Below are 18,833 nucleotides of genomic sequence, written 5' to 3'. Positions count from 1 at the left end.
AATCAGTGACCTGGCATGTCCAAATGACACTGATGTGACCTCTGGCAGAAACTTTGTGACATCGGGAAATGTATCACTCTATAGATGACCCAGCACAGAGAGGACATAGAGGTAATGTCATTGTCTTATTTTTTGGGGTGGAAATTTGCATCAATGACAGCTGCTGGAAGTGGGTTGGAAAGCATTTTCCATATGAGATGTGAGGCCCACCAAATATCAAACATGTATTTTTCCAGAAAATGAATAAATAAATGTAATAAATGTTTATTATTTAGAATTTCTAAATCAGAACACATACTGCAGCAAAAAGGATTGTACCCCTCTGAGCTTTACATAATACAACCCCAATTCCAGTGAAGTTGGGATGTTGTGTAAAATGTAAATAAAAAAAAAGAATACAATGATTTGAAAATCCTCTTCAACCTATATTCAGTTGAATACACCACAAAGATGAGATATTTAATGTTCAAACGGAAACACTTTGTTGTTTTTTGTGCAAATATTTGCTCATTTTGAAATGGATGCCTGCAACACATTTCAACAAAGTTGGGATGGGGCAAGAGTGCCAGAGAGTGGAATCTCAGCGGAGTGTGGGACAGACGGACCCGGACGTGTAAGGGGAGGAGTCTGAGTGAGGGTGGTCTGGTCTGACCCTCTGCTTCTATCTCTGTGTCTCTCTCGCAAACGGCAGTCTAAACAAATTACCAAAGAAATTACAGTAGTTTGAACGAGATGATGCTGAGCAGCGGAGTGAGCTTTCATTGGGTGATCAAAAACAAGATGGAGTTCACGGGAGAACACGGAATATATGTCAAGTACAGACAACTTGTTGCTCCAGAGAGCTGTAGCCCATGCTCATGCATCACCCCGGAGTTGAGGCAGTTGATCAGTGAGCAGTGTAAAGCAAGTGTCTAAATGAATGACCTGGGTTTCTAACTGGGTAACATGAGTGTCAGAGTGATTAACCTGGGCTGAGAGGCTCCAGACCTGGGCTTCGATAGCTGTATTTCTCCCAGCAATTTCCCCTTGAAGGTTGAGAGCCTGCTGGACTGGATGTGCTCCCACTGAGTCAATTTTTATGGCCAGAGTCTTCTATTGTGTTTCGAGGTCTGGATAGGACCGAACCGTTTCAGGTGATGGACTCAAAGGCTGGGAGCAAGGAAGACAAGTTGGGTGTGAATGAAAAGAGCTTTATTTACAATAATAAATAACTGAGGTGCTGAGCTGGAGAAAACCTGATGAGCCAAGAACGGGCCCACATATCGTGGTGGAAGTTCAGGAGCCACAGTGCACGCAGGGACAGACTTGGGAGTCTGAGAATGAGCTGGAGTATATGGAGCTGGAACCGGAGCCAGGTGAGACACAGAAAGCCGAAGACAAGGAACTAGGAGAACGGAGGAGAACAGAGGTGAGTGATTGCACTCGTAACACTGGAAGCCTTTAACCATAAACAATTCACTGTAGGCTTAAGGCAGGAATGTTCACAGTTCATAAATTGTCCTCAAAGGTCAGAGGTCAGATGCCACGTGTCTTGTGATGCAGTTCCAGTAAGCAGGACTAGGGTTGGGTATCGAGAACCGGTTCTTTTCGAGTATCATTAAGAAATGATTAGATCCACCAATATCAATAGCCTTTGTGCTTAACGATTCCCTTATCAGTCTTTCAGAATGGCTGTTGTTTTTGAGGGTGTTTGTCAGGAAGGTGATCATTCCTCTATGTTGATTACAGACCCTGCAGTGGCTCTGTAATCAACCGTTTCTGCAGCGCGACTCCACTTTCAGGCATGAACTAATGAAGCAATGCTTCAATCCACTACCTCATTGGTTCTTTGATTCGCTGCTCTTCAGAAGTGACAAGTTCACTTCTTAACCCCTCTCAAAGCCATTAAAATATAGTGAGTCACTTTTCTGTGGATTAAAGTAACTAACTGGGACTCTTGTCTTGTTGCAGTCAGGAAACAAGAATCATCCTCAGTTTCCATTGGCACAGCTCCAAACGCTGTGTGGCTCTCTGCTGAGACAGAGTCCAGTCGGAATTAATAACTTCAAAACGAATTGCCGCTTTAAATAAAATTACATTTCTTTACAAACACTGTAATACAGACAAGAAACTACAATCGACTAAAACATTTTTTCATCCCAAAATGAGACATGCTGCATTCTTTATGAATTACGTCCTGACGTGCAGTACACCTAGCTGTAAAAGTTCAGCTCAGATGTATGGAAAGACATTCATGCTAATAGTGTCTGAAAGGAAATGCTTTTGACAAAAACTACAGATTTTATTTATTCTTATTTATGTCCAGAGTACAAGGATCCACCATGTAGAGCGTATTATGTCCAGAGTTTAAGGATCCAGTAATCAATTTCACATTTATTTACTTTATGTCTCTATAAAATGTTGTTCAGTTTCAATTCAATTTCAATTTAATCAGCTTATAAAGCACCAAAAAACAAAAGCCGTCTCAAGGCGCCTCACACAAAACAGTTCAACATAAAAAACTAAATAAATAAAAAAAATCAAATGCATAATTAAAAGCAGAAGTAAAAGAATAAAACAGATAAAAAATAAAAACTATTCATAAGCAAGAAAATAAAAATAGGTTTTAAGTCTTGACTTAAAAATGTTCACGTACTTTGACTGCCTCATGGTCGCAGGAAGACTGTTCCACAGAGCAGGTGCACAATAAGAAGAAGCTCTTTGACCCACAGACATAGAAAACCTGTAAAACCTACTTTTAGTACACAAAAAAATCACAAGAGGAATCCATAAGGAATCAGATTGATAAGCAGAATCGATAATGGTATCGATATCGATAAAATCTTATCGATACCCATCCCAACGCAGGACTTAGCTTCAGAAACGACTTGGAAGATTTTAGAAGTTCTCAGACATCAGAGCGCATGGAAGTGTCAGAGTAGACAAGGTCATGGATTTCTCACAGAAGACTCTTGCTGGTCAGGGTCACCAAGACTCTGGCAAAGACTGAGCTCAGAGCCAGGGTTTAAGTAGCTGGCTCATGATCAGGGGCTCATGTGCCAGAGGTGTGAGGAGATGATGAGCTGCAGGTGTTCCTTGGCTCTACAGTGCGCCACCTGGAGGGAAAACAGACAAACTACACACAAGAGGTTATAAAGGGCAAAGACAAAGGCAGAACATGACAATGCACATATATAGATATATTAAAATCTCTCTCTATCTATCTATCTATCTATCTATCTATCTATCTATCTATCTATCTATCTATCTATCTATATATATATATATATATATATATATATATATATATATATATATATATATATATATATATATATATATATATGCCTAATCCAATGAAAGACTCATTAGCAGTCTTTTAATGTGCCTTTCATTGGATTCAGGTGTGTTGGAACAGGGAGACAACTAAGTGTCAGGAAGGTAGCTCTCGAGGACCGAACTTTGGCACCCCTGCTGTACACAATTCCCGACACTTGGTTGTGCCTGTCAGTGTACAATGTCCCAGCTTGCATCCTGCTAGTATGTGCTGAACTTTCTCTGCGGCACATTTGCACAGCCTGCATCTTTGGTCCTGTCAGCTGTGGTCAACTCCTGCCTCTATGGATCTGGTGCTTCGGGTTTGTTCTTGTGCTTCCATGGTCAGAGCCTCTGTGCTGTCCTTTAGGCCAGTCGTCTTGATGTCAGCCACTTCCTCTGTCTGTCAATGGTACAATCCCTTGGAGGAGCTTGATCTTCCATGATATCTTCTCCTCCTGTTCCTTGTAACCGTCTATCTTCAGCAGCTGGATTGTGGCTCTGACACTCACTAATCCTCACCCTCCCTCCTTGCGTTGCTCATAGAGCCTCAAGGTACATCAGTGTCATTTATCTCCTGAAAGGGTTATCCCCTATGCAGAATAGCAATGGGGACAGTGCATCACCTTGATATCTTCCGCACTTGATAATGACTTTTGCAATTACGTGGGAGTTGGCCTACAGTTACATTTTCCACAGTCCCATTGAGTTCTTGATGAAGGTTATCAGTTCACCGTAAGCTATGTCTAGTGCCAAGCACTATCCATGTGTGAGGCATTGAGTCATCAGCCTTTCTATAGCAAATCTAGAGTGTGCTCAGGTTGGTTTGCCTGGTCTTTGAGTCCTGGTGTACTGCTTGGTCAACCAGTAGTTGGTGCTTTAACCTTCTGGTATTGTTTCTAATGAAATGCTCATTTTTTTGCTATTCTGAGCCATGTTCATGTGTTGACTCATGTGCCTACTCAACTTGGTTGCTATGATGCCTGGTAGGAGTTTCCATGTTGTGGATAGTTAAGCATTTAGCCACTAGTTTGAGGAGGGCATACCCTTGTGGGGATCCATTATGATCAGGATTGTCCTGCCCTGTGTTAGCCAAACTGGATGAGGACCTGCTGTCCGTAGCCCACCCATTTGTACTGCCTGGTGCACATGGATTACTGTTAGCTTCTTCAGCCAGAAAGTGTGGATTATATCAGGCCCTGGTGCTGTCCACCTCTTCTTCCCTGAGATGTCTGCCTTTGTTACTTGGTTCTTCTTCTGGGAGGTGGCTGTGCTGTGTTCTTAAGGCCACCATCCACTTGGCATTGGTGTTGTGTGATGCCTCACAAAATCAGAAAAAAAAAAATAAATAAATACAATGGTGCCATCTTGTTCTTGGCTTTGAAAAATATATATATATGAAAGCCAAATCATTGGAATCCCAAATTAAGTGAACATGCAAGAAGAAGACTTGAAAGAAGGCATCAAAGACACATATGGCAACTCTGAAGGAGTTGCAGGCTTCTTTGAATGACTAGAGGAACTTTCATCTGTTGCATTATAAAGCCACATGGAGGAGAGGAATAGAAAATGATTTTTTTTTTTTTAAAGGGACATATGACATTTCAGCTGCAGTTTGCCAGAAGGCATATGGAAAAGTGTTAAAGTGGTGGGCTTGAGACCAGAGTATCCTCAGTTTGATTCCCTGTCAGAGAGGAGAATCACTAAGGTGTGTTGGGGAGGTCTTCATCGCCATGATACGCTTGTGCAGTTGAGCACCTTGCATAGCAGTGTGCTAATGTGAATTTGAGGCATCATTGTAAATTAATTTGACTGTCTGCATGAGAAGTGCAATACATTGTGGTAGGTAAGGGAAGTTAGAGAAAGATGCCATATGCCTTCTGTAAGCATTGTAAAGCCTAATTAAAAAGGCTATTTTAGTTTTACCACTATTGTTTCCACCCAAGGGCGAGTAAGATCCTTTACATTTTCCAACTAAAACATGCATTTTTTTTTTTTTTTAAGTTTGGTTCTACTTTTAAGTGGAAATAGAAAACTGTGTTACTGTAAAAGAAATGTTCCTTTGTGTTGCCATCATTCCTGACCTTTGATCAGGCATTGAAATGTTCTACTACGGCTTAATTGAATTCATTCATTCAAAAAAAAACAAAAACAAAAAACAGCTCATTTTCATTGCATTAGACATTATTTCTACAGGTGAAGCAAGACTGTTGCTCAGTGACAGAACAGCACAACCTATGAGCACTGTATATTGTTTCCATGTACTTGTATGTCTTACTGGGTGCATTTGTTTCTTGTCTCCTGAAACTGTCCAAGTATCCTCCAGCACAGGTCAAAAATGTGTTAATTCATCAGGTTTATTTACAGAACAAAATGGCAGTGCAACATCCTGTCAAACTCTAAATTAGTTAACATTTGGATAAATCTGTTGAAAGATTTTTTTTTCATTTGGACAGAGTGCAGAGGAATGCCTAAAGGTACTGACATGACATGAAAACTGAGAAGGATGTTCATAGAGTTTATTCCTCTGTGTGTGGGTAATTCTTTTGATCGCTTTCATAGATCTTGATTGTTCAACTTGATCTTCATTCCTGATCACTCTTCTTCAATCCCATGCTTTGATACCAATTTTTAACATTAAAAGAATTGAAAATTGAACCTTGCAAAGGATTTTTTTTTTTTCTCTCTTGCTGTGTCGTTCTTTGATTCTGCAATCAAGACCAAATGAATCAGGATAACAGTATGAATCTTGATGTGTTATCCTGAACACAGTATGAATTAATATTTGTTACAGGATCAAAAAATTACTATGAGAGACCAAACAAAGGCAGGATCACAGCAACAAGAATCAGGAATAATCTTCAATGATCAAAAGCAACATTTAATCTTTGAACTGCATCAGCACCAAAATTTAGCCAACTCTTCCTTGACCCAACGAATGCCACTGACATCTGCTTTTAGACATTTGAAATACGCTGCTGACAAACACACAGTAAATAACACATTAGGCTTTGATTGCTGAATTGGTCATTTTTTTCTGGGGGAGGTGTGTGTGGATCGGGAGGTCTGGGCGGCTTTGCTTGAGCTGCTGCCCCCGCAACCCGACTCCGGATAAAGCGAAAGAAAATGGATGGATGGATGTTATTCGATTCCTGGCTTTGATCCTGTTTGTTGATCTTTGATTGTGATTGCTGAATTTGAACCTTGCTAAAGAGGTTATTTTTTGTTTATGATTCTTCTTTCTTGCTGCTTATCTGTCTTGCTTTGATTTTGTTGTTATTAGCAAAGAAATCAGAATAAGTGATCTGTGAACCTGATCACTGTATGAATCAGCAGTCCTCATTGCAGGATCAAAGAAATAGTTGGCAGAGATCAAAAATCAGTGGCAAGGCCAAAACAAAGGAAATCAGAAACACAGATCAATAAACAAAAGCCCATCCATTGACTTGGATTTTAACCACTAAGTGTGATTGAAATCTGCTCATGTATTTTGAGATTTGAACTAAACTGTTGTCACGAATCTGACTTCGATTGACACCAAATAACATACATTGATGTTTCCTCAAATAACTGAGGTTGTAAACTGAGAAAAGACTGGTTTCACTTCTGACTTGAAATTCCTGGGGACATCCTGAAATATTCCCTGGCCCCTACACTGTGGCCAACATTCCAACAGAACGGTAATTCAGAGTTCTTCAGAGGGGTCCTTGAAACCTGTTATCGGTGAAATTTCCATCAGTGGAAATTATAGGACATTTAAATTGTTTCACGTCAAAAATGAGAAGCTTTCCAGGCCCGGGTGGATCAACATTTATTGACATCAAGGCAAGAGATTTCACAGACCAGGCTGAAATGTGTCTCCATTTCACTTCAAGAGGAGAAAAAAAAATCTTTGTTTAAATTCAAAACATTATTCTAGCTACATATGAAAATTCTAATGTTTTCTTGTGTTTATTCAAGCAAATGCTTTGCATATATTTCATTTAATCTGACATATGTTCCTTTTAACATGGTTTATGGTAATATGATTTTTGACTTATTAATATTTTGATGGTGAAATATTCTGTTTTCACCAATGATTTGTTCATGTGTTAGTTTGGTGACTTTAATAATGTTATATTAATTCAAACATATCTTAGAACAAAGTGTTAAAACATACTTAATGTTTTTAAGTTAAATCCTCATCTGCCTCTACACATGAAGTCTTCTCTGAGTAAAATTACAGCTTAAGTGACGTAGAGCTTTTCAGAATAAGAGCGAATTTACAGAAAAGTGTCTTCCTCCTTTTTTGTAATTTACAATGGCACTTTTATTTTGTTATTTTGGCTTAGAAATAGTCTTCTGTGAGTTCTTAGTTCTGACTGATTGATTAGGTCTCTTTTTCTTTGTTTGAGTTATGGTCGTCAGACTTTACTAATGGCTGTGGTTGAGAGAAGCACCCATCTACCGGTTCCTTGTCTAAACATGCAGTTTAGGACTGAACTTGCAGGAGAATATGGAAACCATTTGTGATGAGCTGTAGATCGTGATGGTCTATGGGCATTTCATTTTTTTTTTTTTTTTTCTGCTTTTGTTACAAGTTCATCCATTCATTTTTGGAATTTGTTTAATTGATCTCTGCTACTGTTAGAATGGCTTAAGCAGTTGGTCACCAATCTGACTCTCGTCTGCTTGAGGTTTCTTCCTCAAAATCACCAAAGGAAGTTTATCCTAACAACTCTTAACTATATATATTTAAGGCCCACTTTTATTCCTTGGCTTTTAACACCGCGTGAGTTGTACGGCCCTTGTGTCTTATTTTATTTTTATTTTATTGAAATTTATTGTTTTATCATGGTTTTATTAATTTATGTATTATTTTATCTTATCTATGTTACTGTTATTATTGTTATTATTACTATTTTGCGTGTCTATGCTTTTACTGTGCAGCACTTTGGAGACTTGAGTCTGTTTAAATGTGCTTTATAAATAAAGTGGATTGGATATTTTATCAGTGAGGTTGGTGAGGCTAGACCTTACCCTTGTGACTTGCTTTTGGATGACTTAAGCTCGGAATTAATTTTTTGGGGAAAAAAAAAACCTCATTTACTCCTACCAAGTATTATTTACTTTCAAATTTTTTTGCATCCACAACATCCCCTAGGTCCTATCTTTTAGCTGAACCAAACTTTTGCATTTTTTGACCTTGTACAAGCTGGGAAATAAATCATAATATATGGGCATGTGATTTTGGTGAAATAGGCTCTCGGGCTTAATTAAGTTGTGATTTGAAGCTATATACATATACTGACCTGAGAAAATATGTCAAAGAATACAGTAGATCACTAACCTTGATCGTTGCTCCTCTGATCACTCATCTTTCTTCTTGAGCCTTGATTATAGTTGGTGATCTCCGAGTCTGATTGCTATTTTTTATTTATTTTTTTTTTTGGGGGGGGGGGGGGGGGGGGGTGCAGAATATTTGTGGATGGAAATGGTTGAGCTGTCCACCCAGTGTCATTGAAATTTGCTCAATCTACTTATGAGATACCCTGCTGAAAAGCAAACACAAACAAATAGTATGTGACCTCCTTGGCACAGTTAATTAGTTCCACTCTGATAAACCATGTTTAGGGTTGATCCAAGTTATAATCAGGTTTGGTTCAGAATTATGTATCCCATTCTCTGAAAGGAATTCTACTGTCACATGTATGGCAAGACTGGTGATTCCTCCCAGTGCTTGTTGACACAACCCAGCAAAGTGCACCCATAAAGACAAAAAGCATGGTGTGGTGTGTTTCTTTCCAAATGCTTGTTTCAGCTTGGGGTTACAGCAGAGCTGATGCACCAATGGTACTTTGAGGTTGCCCTTGACCCAGGTCCATCTGCCATGTCTAGTTTTCAAAAGAAGCACATGATGGCTGCCCACGCTCCTTCTGGTCAGTTCATTCTACCCGGAGCTGTGAGTAATCAGCTAAATGTCCTGGAAGCAAACATTTGTGTTTGTGATTGACATTGGATCTGATTTCATGTAATTATGTAACTTGTCTTCTTAACATCATTTGTGAGATGTCAGCTAAGTAATGCTAAGTTTCACAAGCAGTAAGAACAGCTGGCAACAGAGTAGCAGTACATTTGGTTTCACCCTTGCGTGGCACAAGAAAGAGAACAAGAATTTACAGTCATGATTCAAATGGCAAGACAGATGGGGTGAATTTGTTCTCACCAAGTGAAGTCTGATGACTGTGTACTCAGACCATGTTTATAGGCTTATGCTATTAAAAAAAATCCAACAATGGGGAAGCTGAACATTTTATTTACCACTTTGTATTGCAATGGTGCACTCTCAAAGTATTAAAGCATACTAAAAGGAAAAGAAAAAAATTAACAAACTCTGAGTGACATCACCCCAGTGTTTTTCTGAAGACTGGGCTTGAAGCCCAAAAGGGGTAGATCTAGATCTGGCTCTGGCCATCTTGATACTGCCAATCTTCAATAAGCGCGACATTATCAGTGACGCTGACGTTGCCTAGTTACCAATAACTTTGCGTTTACAGTGCTAAAATACAAATGAAAAAAAAAAAAAAAACTCATAGGAAATCATGGAGAAGATACTTCTTATCGCCCGCTCACACAGGACACGACGATTCCTAAAAGAAGGAAACAAAGCCACAAAATCACAAATTGTCGAGAAAAGGTGCACAAATGATCTTTAATTTTTCCCATCATCGAACTGCCCGTGAATCAAGAGCACAAAAGGAAAGAAAGAGGAACAAAATGAAAAGAAAGCTAACTTTGACCTTGACGCTTTAAAACAAAACTTTCACGATCACGGGACCGACAACAGCTATAAAAGCCAACCTTTCCCTCATTTCCACAGGACTTCCAGGTGAGTGATTTCTTTGTCTTCATATTCTTGTCATGGCGTGTCTGTACTTGTCCTGATGAGCTGTGATTCCATCACCTGCATCACAGGTTATTTTTACAGTTTATTTTTGCTGAGCCAGTTTGTGTGTCCTTGCTAAAAACAGTGGATTTGAATCTAGCCAGGCAATCAAACAAGGTCAAAACAAGGCTGTGAGAAGGGCTGGAACGATGACAAAAAGTGCAACAAACTGGAAGGAAAGTTGAAGCTAAAGCTGCTTAAATAAGGGAGGTGATAATTAGAGGAAATAGACACAGGTGTGGAGAGCATTCAGGAAGGAGGTGTGGCTGGAAGAAACAAAGATGAGGGAAGCAGGTGCAAGATGGTGCAGTGACACAAAGCAGATGAGGGAAGCTGGTGCAAGATGGTGCAGCAAGACAAACGCAAAGTGAACATGACCTGACAAAGAGATGAACCTAAAATCACAGTCATCAAAATAACACATCAAAACCAAAGGCAAACAAAACTCAAGACCTCGTAAATAAAAGCTAATGAAGACCCAACATACCCAAACAAGGAGTTAACCAAAAGCCAAATATAAGAACTGAAAAGGATCAACATGAAAATAAAGGTTAAAACTAAACAAGAGTGGAACTCACAAGAGATAATAGAAAAGGACTAAAGATTACTAAAGAACACAATGGAAAAACAATAGCTGTGCAGAAATTACAACTGAATAAACCACATGACTAAGTATAATAAACAGAAAGACATGACTATGGTATGACAAACAGAAAATGCATAATGAACAGAAAACAAAACCAGTGGCAATAATATGATAACAGAAAATTAAAGACTGAAACATAAACGGCAGAAACCTGAAACGTCCGTACATAGTTGATAAAATGTTCTTAACATGATTGTTACTATATGAAAACATACAGCTGGTCGAGGCTTTGGTTATTGATTTGTTCAGATGTTGCGTTTGTTCAATACGTCGGACTTGTGAGGTTAAACAAAGTGTAAACAAAATCGAATGAAACGCTAATGTTACATAAACTAAGCAAATGATAAGAAGCCATTAAGAATGACAGCAAAATGAAATATGGACAAATTGAGGGTTTTGGTGGCATTCGTTCAAATTTTTTAACAGTTTTAAAAATCCTGAAAAAGCACCAGCTGCAGGAACGAAGCTGAGCGAAGGTTAAACAATGCCATCGAAAGTCAATGAAATTCCACATTTCAAGTGACAAGTGACAAAGTTTTATTCGGCACACAAAATATTCAAATAGAAAAAAATGAACAATTCCACAAACAAACACAGACAAAACTAGTGAGTCCGAAAGGGTGTGGGCTGAAGCAAAGCTTATTAGCGCCCACCCCTGCTCGTACAAGTCCAACAATTCTTATCAGTCATATTTACATAAATACAAATTCACTACTACATGTCGATACACAGACATACACATCAATATACTATTCACTTATAATTATATTTATATAGTACCAGATCACAAGAAATTCAAATCAAGGCACTTTACGCCAGTAAGGACTAACCTTACCAACCCCCAGAGCGAGCACTAGGCAACTGTGGTGAGGAAAAACTCCTTATAAGGAAGAAACCTCAAGCAGACCAGGCTCTTGGGGGTGACCCTCTGCTTGGGCTGTGCCATATATACCTATATACATACTTATATACTTTACAAACATAAATATATACATACATACATATACACAGTCACTTATATACATATACACCTACCCATATCTATATATCTACATACGCATATACATACCCACACATTCAAATATACAATGAGTCCCACTTATAAATTGAACATTCCATATAAATCAAATTATATTTGCTTCTTTATGATACTTAGACATGATGTTCTTTTTGAGTAGTTTCTTAAATCTTACTAAGGTACTACTCATTCTAACCTCTGTTGAACATTTGTTCCATTTCCTCACCCCAACCACAGACACACAAAAACCCTTTACATTTGTTCTTACTGGTGGTTTCATAAAAATTGCACAACCTCTTAAACTATATCTGGATTCCCTCAGTCAGAACAGACTCTGGACATGTCTCGGTAAGGCTTGGTTTTTCGCTCGAAATAAAGTTTGAATTGTAATGTAAACGACCAAATCTATGAATTTTAATAAATTTAAAGACACAAATAAAGAATGAGTTGGTTCACGATATTGTTTATTGCAGATGATTCGTATGGCTCGTTTTTGCAAAAGGAATATTGGATTGGTATTTGATTTGTAAGTGTTTCCCCATGACTCAACACAATATGTCATATATGGTACCATCAGAGAATGATATAAAGTAAGTAACCCTTCTTGCGGCAGTAGGTCTTTGGCTTTATACAGAATGGCTATAGTTTTTGACAATTTTGATTTCACATAATTTATATGTGGTTTCCAGCTAAGTTTATTATCAATTATAACACCTAAAAATTTATTCTCTGTTACTAACTCAATTTCCTTATTGTTTATAGTTAAATTTTTACATTTGGGTGCCTGTTTATTTCCAAATATAATACATTTAGTTTTCCCAAGGTTGAGTGACAACTTATTAGTGTCAAACCAAACCTTAAATTTTTCCAGTTCTTTCTCCACTATGTCCAGAAGCTGTTCAAGTTTTTCACCGCTACAGAACACAGTTGTATCATCCGCAAAAAGGACACATCTCAGTGAACTCGACACCCAACTTATATCATTTATATAGATTATAAACAACAAAGGACCCAGCACTGAGCCCTGTGGCACCCCACATGTGACATCCCTGAGTTCAGAATTTGTATTATTGAATTGAACATACTGAAATCTGCCTTGTAAATAACTAGCTATCCATTCATATGCCAGACCTCTGATTCCATATTTCTGCAGTTTAATTAATAGTATTCCATGGTTAATTGTGTCAAACGCTTTCTGTAAATTAAAAAAACACCTATTGTGTATTGTTTATTGTCAATTGCAGTTGCTATACTTTCCACAAAGTCCATCAAAGCATGTGATGTAGTTCGAGACCTTCTGAATCCATATTGTTCTTCACAAATGATGTTATGCTTCAGTAAATAATCATTTAATCTTTTAGCAAATATTTTTTCCAAAATTTTGGAAAATTGTGGCAGGAGTGATATAGGTCTATAATTAGTACTTAGTGACATATTGCAAATATAATTGAACGGTTTTACTATACAATCAATAACTTTTTTTAATAAAGCCATATCCAAATTATTAAAATCAGTCGATTTCTTACTTTTTGAACCATGAACCAGATCAAGTATTTCCCTTTCATGAGTACCACCAATGAACATTGAAACAGATTTGTTAAACGTTGAATTATTTACCCAGAAGTTATTAGTTGATGAGTCAATTTTACTGGCAAGATTTTTACCCACATTAACGAAGTATTCATTAAAGTGTTCAGCAATAGACTCGTCATTATCAATCGTGATGTAGTTGTTACTCTGAAAAAATGAAGGATAATCTCTAGTTACTCTATTCTTTTTTACTATTTCATTTAATATGTTCCATGTGTTTTTGATGTTATTTCTATTTTTGACAAGTAACTCATTATATTTTTTTTACTGAGTCTCATGATATTGATTAACTTATTCTTATATGTTTTATACTTACTTTCAGCTTCCTTAGTTCGTAGTTTTATGAAATGTTTATATAGTATGTTTTTCTTTTTACATGCCCTCTGAAGCCCCTTAGTTATCCATGGTTTGTTGCTATATTGATTTCTATATATTTTGTCAACAAATGGACAGTGTTTATTATACAAACTGGAAAAAATGGAGATGAAAGCATCATATGACCTGTCAACATCATCAACAAAAACATCTGACCAATTCTGACTTGATAAATCCTCCCTTAAATTATCAATTGTTTCAGGTGTTACTTTTCTACTCATGAATTTGGTATTGCTTCGATACTTACAACAACCCTCCAATGCAAAGACTGAGAAAACTGGCAAGTGAACACTGATATCACTGACCAGTAGTCCCCCACTAAGATTACCGGATATAACGTTAGTTAAAATATTGTCAATGAGAGTTGTTGAGTCCATAGTTATTCTGCTAGGATGAATGATGGTTGGAAACAGTCCTAAACAATACAAGGTGTTTATAAATGAAGTGAAGGGTTTAAAAAATCTATATTGAAATCTCCACAGACAAATAAATGCTTGTTTCTGTTGATTTTGTTGTACATTCCTAAGATAATGTCTTCAAAGGTGTCAATATTTGTCCCAGGAGCTCTGTAAATACAACTAACAACTATGTTTTTGGAGTTTATAGATGTAATTTCTATGGTAACACATTCCATGATGTTGTCCACTGTAAATGACATGTTGTTGATGAGTTTACAGTTATAATCTGACCTTACAAACAATGCAACGCCTCCGCCCCTTCTCGTCTGCCTATTAACCAGGAACAATTCATAACCATCAAGATATACCAGATCTTTATTATCCTCATTTAACCATGTTTCTGAAATTGCAATAAGTGAAAAACGTTTTTTGGATGTTTTCAAACAAACATTAATAGTGGACAGATTACGAGAAAGACTTCTGCTGTTGAAATGTATAATTGAAAAATCTTCATCATTGATTTTATAATTTTTGAATTGTTCTGTAAAATATTTGCACTGTCTCACAATATTCTCACTGAAATAGGTATCAGGATCATTTTCAGATTCGAAGGGGTGGTTAGCAGAGTTATTATAATTAAATGTATCTAGACAGAGCTCCTGGGTAGAAATAAACGGATCATTATCCTTAGTCATTATGTCTCTCTTGTCTCCGGGTGTAGATGATGTGGATGAGTGGGTTGCTCCAGTCTGCATCATGGTGCTGTGATGTGTTTGAGTCCTCATACCTATTGTTCATATTTGTCCAGCTCCTCGATATTCCTTATTGCCATAACCTTTGCTTGTTCTGGAGATCTGTTCAGTTTAATGAATATTTTACAGTTTGAAGTCCATGTGTGCTGGATTTTTCCCTGTTTCTTTAAGAAGCGTGCTTTCCTGGCGATGTCGGCATTCCGTTTGGTGAGATGTTCATTGATGAATACGTTTGTCCCTTTCAGTTTTCTTCCTTGTTTTAACAGTGCTGTTTTGTGTTTTCTGTTGATGAATCTCATGATGACGGTTCGTTTATCACCGTCATTTCTCCGGGGCAGAGGGTGGCACGCTTCAATGTTATTTAAATCCATTTCTATACCTTTAGATAGGAGGAAATCAGCAACCTGTTTTTCCACAGAGCTGACCTCCTGTTCACTGGGCTCCCCTCCGCTCTCATCTGTTACCGCCCGTGCGTAGGACCGTGGTTTGATGTGAAGACCTGTGATGATGACGTTGTTAATTCTGGTGTACTGCTCCAATTCAGCCACTCTATTTTCCAGCTGCACCAGACGCCGGTCTTTCTCAGTGTTCTGGAGCCGTAATGCCTTCACCTCCTCCACCAGATGCATGATTGATTTCTGTTGCTGCTTCACAACAGAAATCTCCTCTGATAGAAAGTCCAGAGATTTTTTAATATCGTCACCTTCCTCCGCTGTCAGAACCTTCTTAGGCCCCATGGTCGGCTTATGGGCAGCTTGACGATCGCCGACGTTAACAGCCTGCGTTGTTTGTCACCGGGATGGATCTGCACTGTGCTGGTGCCGCGCGGCCTCTGTGTTTCCGCGCTGATGGATCCGCGGTGGCTGCACGAGGCCTCGGGGAAGCGGCACTCGTGACGCGCGGCTTTAATGACGCAGCGCGCGGCCTCAGTGAATTCACCACGTTGGGCGGGCCTTGGACGTTGTTGCTGTCCAGTCGCGGGACTAAGTTGCCGGTTGAGGTGGTATTCCCACTGTCCAGGTTGGCAAACACCGGCGTGGCAGATGGCAACTACAAACACCACCTCTGCAAACTCAGGTACAAACTTTTTGCAGCTCGCTCTGACGACACACAGCTCTCTAGTGACGACACGCAGCTCTCCCTGAGTGACGACACACAGCTCTCCCTGACGACACGCAGCTCTCCCAGCCCAAATTCATTTCTTGATTAATTTGGGCTTCGTTGCCCTTCGTTAGTGCCGTGTGACCAGGCCTTTAGATGATTTATTCATAAAATTAACCACAGCAAACTAAATTAACTCTAGCAACATACTAACATGGTTGTAGTGGTCAGACACCTGGATGGTAGCTGTCACTTAAATCATGCCCGTAATTATGTATAGATAACTTTATTGATTGGCTAAAATTAAGGCAATCATTTTGTCACCTCCGCCCTGCATAGTTACTCTGAATGTGAAAAGAAGCTGTACAAAATAAATACGAGGTTTATTAGAAAACTAACCAGCAGTTTTATAAAAAAAAAAAAAAAAAAAACTATATGGATTTGAATCACGTGCGATTACACCAGACATGCTTGAACCCTCGTGCGCATGCGTGAGTTTTTTCACGCGTGTCGGTGACGTCATCCGCCTGTGGGTTAGGCTTTGAGTGAGCACTAGTCCAGCCCTCTCGGCTGAAATCCTTTGTCTGAGACGCTGCTGGAGATGGTGCGCGTTGCTTTATCAAAAATTTTTTCAGGACCTGTGAGGGATATCTGAGTGGACACTATTTGAGAAATTCAGCTGGTTCTCGGTAAAAAGTTTAATGGCTGATGAGAGATTGTGGAGTTTCTTTTGCTTTAAGGACAGCTCACAAAGCGGATCGGCGCGGCACGGTTGGAGGTGGCGTCCGTCTGGCTGTTTCGAGCTGAAAACATCCTAATTTAAGGCTCTGTTCACCCAGGTCATCGTCAGAGAAAAGAGAAGTTTCAGAAGAAGTCGGCATGAGGAGTTTATGCGGACATTCCACTGTTAAAGGAGATTTTGTAATGAAAGAACGTGCGGGCAAATTCACCGAGTCGGTTCTGTGACGACACCGCAAATCCGTCTGCGCCGCGACAGGAAAAACACCTCCGTGTTGAAATCCATTTGTAAAATTCAGGCGGCTTTTGATGGCTTTCAACAAGTGAGTATCTGAGAAATTGTTTAACAGCTGGGCATGTTCCAACTTGTCCGTTAAGGTTTCCAATGGAGGTGTTTTTCCTGTCGGTCCGGTCCGGCCCGACATGCAAATCTGAGCCTGAAATGTGGAAGTTTTCAGCTTGAAACAGCGAGACAACGACGCCTCGGAGTGCAGATCGCCGTCAGGCGTCGTGGGCCGTCCTTAAAGCGACACTGACAGACCAAAATCTCTCATCAGCCTTTAAAATTTTTACCGAAAACCAGCTGAATTTATCGAATGGTGTCCACTCAGTTGTGCCTTACAGTTTTGAAAAAAATTTGATCAAACAAAACAGCAGTCTCTGAGCCATTCCTAAACAATGAAAAAGTCGACGAGAGGGTGGGCCACTCCTCACTCAAAGACTGCCCACAGGCGAATGACGTATCCGACAGGCATGAAAAAAACTCTCGCATGCCCACGAGCGTTCAAGCATGTCTGATGTAATCACATGTGATTCAAATCCGTATGGTTTTTGAAAAAAATAATAAGGTCGGATACTTTTCTAATAGACCTCATATTGTAGAGGGTTGCAAACAAGGAATAGATAGATAGATCAGCTAATTTGCATCATCTTGTATTTGCAGCTATGAAATCAAATTAGGACAATGAAATTGATAATTTTTTACCATTTGTGTTTGTTTTTCCTGCTGGATGTCATTGCTTCACTATTCAGCAGGGTTTCTGGACGTTTTGATAACTCGACAGCAGAGTGGCATTCAAAGCCTTGACTGAACAAAGCATCTGCCCTGCAAGGTGTCCTTGAGGAAAACATTGATTGCTGTGCTTTGTACACCAAGGAAATCATCAATTCTGGCCTTCAGAAGAAAACACTTAGATAAATAGATGAAAAATTAAATGTATATCATTGCATTCAAGAAATATAAGCTTAATTAGGTTATGTTGTCACCCCTCTTTGTTTTTTTGTTTGTGAACAGCCTTTCATTAGGAAATGTTTACAGAAGATTCATATCCTTATAGGCAAAAACTGATTCAATGTTCAAGGTCATAGGTGAAAGGTCAAAGTGAGGAAAAATCTTGAAATACTGGGAAAAAATCCCTATATTTACACTGAACAATTTTTCAAAAAATCATAATACTGTCAAAAAAGATCAAATTTATTTCATATTTGATAGTGTTATGTAGGGTGGTATCCTTTATTGACTGACAATGTTTGAACCAGATCTGATCCAGATTGCAGATTTTGAGGCAATTTAAATTTAACAATGAAAACCCTTTTTAATGTAAATTTTACATAATATATTTACCAAACATGCTACAATCATTTTGATATTTGAAGGTGAGGTGTAGACTGGCACTCACTATCACCTGACAAAGTTTGATCCAGAACTTATCAGGACTGTGGATTTTGTGGACATCTGACATTTAAAATTTAATATTGAAAAGCCCATTTGGTGTACATTTTGCATCAAAGTGCCACAATCACTCATTTTTCTGTTATGGATTTGCCTACATGACCCAAATTGGTTGGAGGTTCCAATTTTATGCCCGTTTGTCTATCTTTCAGGTATCAGTCTGAAACCAAGTGGCAACAAGCAATGACAAATTGTGAATAGCAAATATAATCAAACTTCTTTGAAAATTATGTTAAAAAGAATTCAGAAATCAAAAATGTTAAA

The 18,833-nt window shown here is 38.6% G+C and overlaps 1 long non-coding RNA gene across 1 annotated transcript; it reads left to right on the top strand.

Moving 5' to 3' along the window:
• Positions 1 to 1,088: 1,088 nt before the first annotated feature.
• LOC117520553 lies at positions 1,089 to 18,349 on the top strand. The gene is made up of 3 exons (XR_004563685.1): positions 1,089 to 1,099; positions 3,521 to 3,523; positions 18,143 to 18,349. It is a non-coding gene; the product is annotated as an uncharacterized LOC117520553 (long non-coding RNA).
• Positions 18,350 to 18,833: the final 484 nt, after the last annotated feature.

This window comes from Thalassophryne amazonica, chromosome 1, assembly GCF_902500255.1.
Source record: "Thalassophryne amazonica chromosome 1, fThaAma1.1, whole genome shotgun sequence".
Taxonomy (NCBI): domain Eukaryota; kingdom Metazoa; phylum Chordata; class Actinopteri; order Batrachoidiformes; family Batrachoididae; genus Thalassophryne; species Thalassophryne amazonica.
This window is presented reverse-complemented; position numbering and strand designations above follow the sequence as displayed.